Source organism: Oncorhynchus masou, chromosome 13, assembly GCF_036934945.1.
Source record: "Oncorhynchus masou masou isolate Uvic2021 chromosome 13, UVic_Omas_1.1, whole genome shotgun sequence".
Lineage (NCBI taxonomy): Eukaryota > Metazoa > Chordata > Actinopteri > Salmoniformes > Salmonidae > Oncorhynchus > Oncorhynchus masou.
The window spans coordinates 94907413-94913867 of NC_088224.1; positions in this window are offsets into that span (position 1 = coordinate 94907413).

A 6455-nucleotide genomic window follows, 5' to 3' on the forward strand; every position below is an offset into this window, starting at 1 on the left:
CATAGTAACTAGAGACTGGGGGCATAGTAACTAAAGGCATAGTGACTCAAAGGCTGGGGGCATAGTAACTAAAGGCATATAAATCGAGGCATAGTAACTAGAGGCATATAGTAACTTAGAGGCTTGGCCATAAGTAGAGGCCAGCCATAGTAACTAGAGGCTGGGGCCATAGTAACTAGAGGCTGGGGCCATAGTAACTAGAGGCTGGGGCCATAGTAACTAGAGGCTGGGGCCATAGTAACTAGAGGCTGGGGCCATAGTAACTAGAGGCTGGGGGCATAGTAACTAAAGGCATAGTAACTAAAGGCTGGGGCCATAGTAACTAGAGGCTGGGGACATAGTAACTAAACAGTAACTAGAGGCTGGGGTAATAGTAACTAGAGGTAACTAGAGGCTGGGGGCATAGTAACCAGAGGCTGGGGGCACAGTGACTAAAGGCTGGGGCCTAGTAACTAGAGGCTGGGGGCATAGTAACTAGAGGCTGGGGGCATAGTAACTAAAGGCTGGGGGCATAGTAACTAAAGGCTGGGGCATAGTGACTAAAGGCTAGCATAGTGACTAAAGGCTGGGGGGCATAGTAACTAAAGGCATAGTAACTAAAGGCTGGGGGCATAGTGACTAAAGGCTGGGGGCATAGTGACTAAAGGCTGGGGGCATAGGAACTTTAAAGGCATAGTAACTAGAGGCTGGGGGCATAGTAACTAGAGGCTGGGGGCATAGTAACTAGAGGCTGGGGGCATAGTAACTAGAGGCTGGTGGCATAGTAACTAAAGGGGCATTGGGATAGTTAAAAGGCTGTCTCTCCATGCCTCTTGGTCCTAGGCTTTGGGATAGTTAAAGGCCAGAGGCCCTGAGGGACCTACTGGATACATAACCTAAAGCATGTCTTGGGGTGAATAACGTGGATTGATTTAAAAACCAATAGAAGAATCTTAAAATGAATGAGAACTCACAGGCAGCCAGTGCAGAGACCCTTTAAAAAATGTATGACTGTTCCATAACTAGTGGTTGTATCCCTTATATTACCATATTCCCTACAATAGTGAACTACCCATAGGGCTCTGTCAAAAGTAGTGCAATATATAGGGAATAGGGTACCATTTGGGAACACAGGCAATGGTTCTGCCTCATCAACACCCAAGCTACACACACACACACACACACACACACAAATACACACCATACATACACACATACACAAATACACACCACATACACACATACACACACACACTGACACCTGACACTCACACAAATACACCACACACACACACACACACACACACACACACACACTGACTCTCACACACACACACACACACACACACACACACACACACACACACACACACACACACACACACACACACACACACACACACACACACACACACACACACACACACACTGACTCTCACACACACACACTGACTCACACACACACACACACACACACAGACAGACCATGGCAAACTTGGACAATATCACAACGACTGACAGGCAGTGCTTACGAACAATGACAAAACGTTTATACAAAAGGAGGATGGGATGGCTGGCTGGTCTGAAGGGAATCAAGTGATCTAGCAGTTATCCAGGAAATCCTTTTGGCTTCTCTCTTCTCCTGGAACAAAGAATGGAGTCTTGTTTTTAGCATCACTTGTGAACTGTACGTTAACTACTGTCCTTTACCGTGAGTACAGCAGTAGAGTGATTCACGCACGTTTAACGGCTGAACGGAGCGAATGGAATGGATTCAATGGAATGGATTCGAATGGAATGTTTAATGTATTTGATACCATTCTGCTCCAGCCATTACCACGAGCCCCCTCCCTCCCCAGTTAAGGTGCCACCAACCTCCTGTAGAGTTACACAACAGAGTGTGTGTGTCCAGCAGTTGTTTCCTACATTGGCTTTGAGTCATTTTATTTTTTCATACTTTATAACATTTAGTTGTAAGTAATGTTTACCTCACTGTTTTTCAGAAGCGAAAGATCTTTAAGCGTTTGACTTGACATTGAGTGTTTCAGCAGATGGCGCCGAATGAGTTTCCTGTAACTAAATGCTACCAGCATGAACCACAAGGTGGCAGTATTAGGTTTGGTAGGAAGACATGGACATCGCTTTATGAAGGTTTCATTTCCCCCTATGAAACCATAGCCATATTATGAAACCATAAGCACAAACATAGCGAAAAGTCCCAGCCCAGATTGGCTTAACACTGGAGTTAGAACCACTCGGCCAGAAGATCAGGTTATAGATTTTGAATCTATTTCCTAGAGTACCTTCTTGAGTGATGTAAAACATATTTTTGGATCATCTAACAGAAGGGGAATTAATATGTAATTGACTTATTACAGAGAATATTCTATTTGCATAAGAAATTGACAAATCATTTTCAGTCTGGACTGTAATGTGTTTTTCCTGACACGCTAGCCAGGCTGTGGAGAGTCTCCAGGAGTGGATGAATGAACACATTCAGGCCTGGAAATCTTTTTCCTGTCATTGGCTCATAAACCAGGATCATTTTGTAGGCACTGGGAAGGAGAAAGAGAAAGAGGGAGGGAGAGAGAGAGGGTGCAAACGCAACAAAAACATTCTTTATCAAGTGCTGGGTGGGTTTCAAGCAGAGGACAACTCGGCCTGTGGCTACACAGCGGTGGCATGAGGCTGGAGAGAAGGATGAGTCCCAAATGGCGCAGTGGGACTGTATAGGGTTCGACGGGGAGGCAGATGTGCTAGTGGAACTAATGTGGCATCCTGAACTGTCTCTTCTGGGTTTTAATACAAATTGAGGCTAATTATCCTAGCGTCCTGCATTGGGGTTGTCACCGACTCACTGCACAGTACAAAGTAGTGTATGGCAGAAGGCCAGGGCCACAATGATCACACCCTAGCGCAGGGACACGTTGAGGACAGGAGAGGCTCACCCTCTGGAGAAGGTGCTACTGTACTGTCTCTCACACTGGAGCCTTTACAGGGTGTCTGTCAGAGGGGAACAAGAACCTTTACAGGGTGTCTGTCAGAGGGGAACAAGAACCTTTACAGGGGTGGTCTGTCAGAGGGACATGGAACCGTTGGTCAGAGGGATGACCGTTGGTCAGAGAGGTCAGAGAGGATGACCGTCAGAGAGGATTGGTCAGAGAGGTCAGAGAGGATATCCATGGTCAGAGAGGATGAAAGTTGGTCAGATGAGGTCAGAGAGGATAGAGGATGACCGTTGGTCAGAGAAGATGACCGTTGGTCAGAGAGGTCAGACAGGATGACCAAGCTGGTCAGACAGGATAGAGGATGACCATTTGGTCAGGAGAAGATGAGTTAATTTCGACCTTGGAATGGTCAGACAGGTCAGACAGGATGACCCTTGGTCAGACAGGTCTTAGAGACTAGGACCGCTGGTATAAATTATTTGGGAGACAGGATGTAATAGGGATCTTTATTCCACTCAAAGTACGACGTCCGTGTGAAGGCAGGGCCACATTTTAACTGGCCACAAAACATGTTAATTTCAGAGACTTGAAAATGGATTGAAACGTTATACATTGATTCACTTCTCTTGAGCCTTCATCTCATCTCAAGCGAAATGTAATCATCTGAGACTAGGTGTCATGCTGGTATAAATTATTTGGGAGACAGGCGCAGGAATGCGTTTAAAGTAGGATCTTTATTTTACCTCAAAGTATTTCTCTGTCCGATCGATCACTTTGGCTTCCTGAAGGCATGGGGACGAAGGCCAGACAAACATGTAACAAAACCACAGGGTTGAAACCAAAACATAAGAGTGGGAGGTGCACCCTGCAATAACACAAGCACACAATGAGTAACACACGGGACGAGACCCGTAATCATCTGGAGCTGTTAGGTGCCAGGTGTGCGTGATGAACGTTCCTGAGGGATCCGTGACACTAGGTTGTTCTTAAAGTAGCAGCGTGTCATATTTTTGCCATCCTCTGATGTATTTCTCTGTCCTTGCCAGATCGATCACTTTGGCTTCCTGGAGGATGGCACCTTTAAGCAGAGATCTTCTGGTTAATAATGAACACTGGGATTATGTAATGGGAGGGCATCTATCTTGTTCTACATCGGCAATGAAGGAGACATCACCTCTGTTCTGCAATAACACTTCTTTCTGTTCTGTATTCATCTTCTCTGTTCTGTTCTTGTATTCATCTTCTCTCTGTTCTGTATTCATCTTCTGTTCTGTAATGTATTCATCTTCTCTGTTCTGTAATGTATTCATCTTCTGTTCTGTAATGTATTCATCTTCTGTTATGTAATGTATTCATCTTTCTGTTCTGTATTCATCTTCATCTGTATTCTGTTCTGTATTCATCTTCTCTGTTCTGTATTCATCTTCTCTGTTCTGTATTCATCTTCTGTTCTGTTCTGTATTCATCTTTCTGTTCTGTTTTGTATTCATCTTCTCTGGCTCTGTTCTGTTCTGTATTCATCTTCTGTTCTGTTCTGTATTCATCTTCTCTGTTCTGTATCTTCATATTCTCTGTTCTGTATTCATCTCTCTGTTCTGTATTCATCTTCTCTGTTCTGTATTCATTTCTTCTGTTCTGTTTTGTATTAATCTTCTTCTGTTCTGTTTTCTGTTCATCTTCTGTTCTGTTCTGTATTCATTTTCTCTGTTCTGTATTCATCTTTCTGTTCTGTATTCATCTCTGTTCTGTATTCATCTTCTCTGTAATGTATTTCTTCTTTTGTATTCAGTTCTTCTCTGTTCTGTTTTGTATTCATCTTCTGTTCTGTATTCATATTCTCTGTTCTGTATTCATCTTCTGTTCTGTATTCATCTTCTGTTCTGTATTCATCTTCTCTGTTCTGTATTCATCTTCTGTTCTGTATTCATCTTCTCTGTTCTGTTTTGTATTCATCTTCTGTTCTGTTCTGTTTTGTATTCATCTTCTCTGTTCTGTTTTGTATTCATCTTCTGTTCTGTTCTGTATTCATCTTCTGTTCTGTATTCATATTCATCTTCTGTATCTGTCTTCTGTTCTGTATTCATCTTCTGTTCTGTAATGTATTCATCTTCTCTGTTCTTTTGTATTCATCTTCTGTTCTGTTTTGTTTTGTATTCATCTCTGTTCTGTATTCATCTTCTCTGTTCTGTTTTGTATTCATCTTCTGTTCTGTCTGTATTCATCTTCTCTGTTCTGTAATTCATCTTCTCTGTTCTGTTTTGTCTGTTCTTAATGTATTCATCTCTGTTCTGCATTCATCTTCTCTGTTCTGTTTTGTATTCATCTCTGTTCTGCATTCATCTTCTCTGTTCTGTATTCATATTTTCTTTGTTCTGTTCCTTGTATTCATCTCTGTTCTGCATTCATCTTCCTGTTTTGTATTCATGCATTCTTCTTCTGTTCTGTATTCATCTTCTGTTCTGTTTTGTATTCATCTTCTGCATGTTCTCTGTTCTGTATTCATCTTCTCTGTTCTGTATTCATCTTCTGTTCTGTATTCATCTTCTGTTCTGTATTCATCTTCTCTGTTCTGTATTCATCTACCCAGCATGCCTTGCGTCACTTGTTTAGAATATTTTGCCCTGTACTTTTTGTCTGTAGGGTTTCATGGGACGTTGCAGAGGAACTGGGAGCCATGTTGGTGTTTGCAGAGCAATCACATTATGGAGAATCCTTGCCGTTTGGACAAGACTCTTACAGTGTAAATTAACCGCTATGCTTTTACACACACACACACAGACACAGACACAGACACACACACACACACACACACACACACACACACACACGCTATATAACATGGTCTACTACACGTTTAGAAACAACTTTCTCTAAACACGCTTTGTCTTCACAAACAGGACAACAAGCACCTGAATTACCTGACGTCGGAGCAGGCGCTAGTGGACTCTCTGTGCTGATCAGAGAACTGAAGAGGAAGGTGCCTGGAGCTCAGGAAAGTCCCTGTGATCGCCATCGGAGGTCTTTCTACGGAGGGATGCTCTCTGCCTGGTTGAGAATGAAATTCCCAATGTTGTTGTTGGGTAAGAGATACTGCGCGACAGGTCTTCATGGGCCCTTTTTTAAATTTTATATAGTGAACTACTTTTGACCAGGGCTCATAGGGCTGTGGTCAAAAGTAGTGTGCTTTATAGGGAATAGGTGCTTTTGACCTAAGGAAAATCGCAGACTGCGTTCTAACTGTCTCTCTGTGTGGTTAATGTGTTCTATCTGTCTCTGTGTGGTTAATGTGTTCTAACGGTCTCTCTGTGTGGTTAATGTGTTCTATCTGTCTCTCTGTGTGGTTAATGTGTTCTAACGGCTTCTCTCTGTGTGGTTAACAATGTGTTCTAACTGTCTCTGTGTGGTTAATGTGTTCTAACTGTTTCTCTGTGTGGTTAATGTGTTCTAACTGTTTCTCTGTGTGGTTAATGTGTTCAAACGGTCTCTCTGTGTGGTTAATGTGTTCTAATGGTTCTCTGTGTGGTTAAT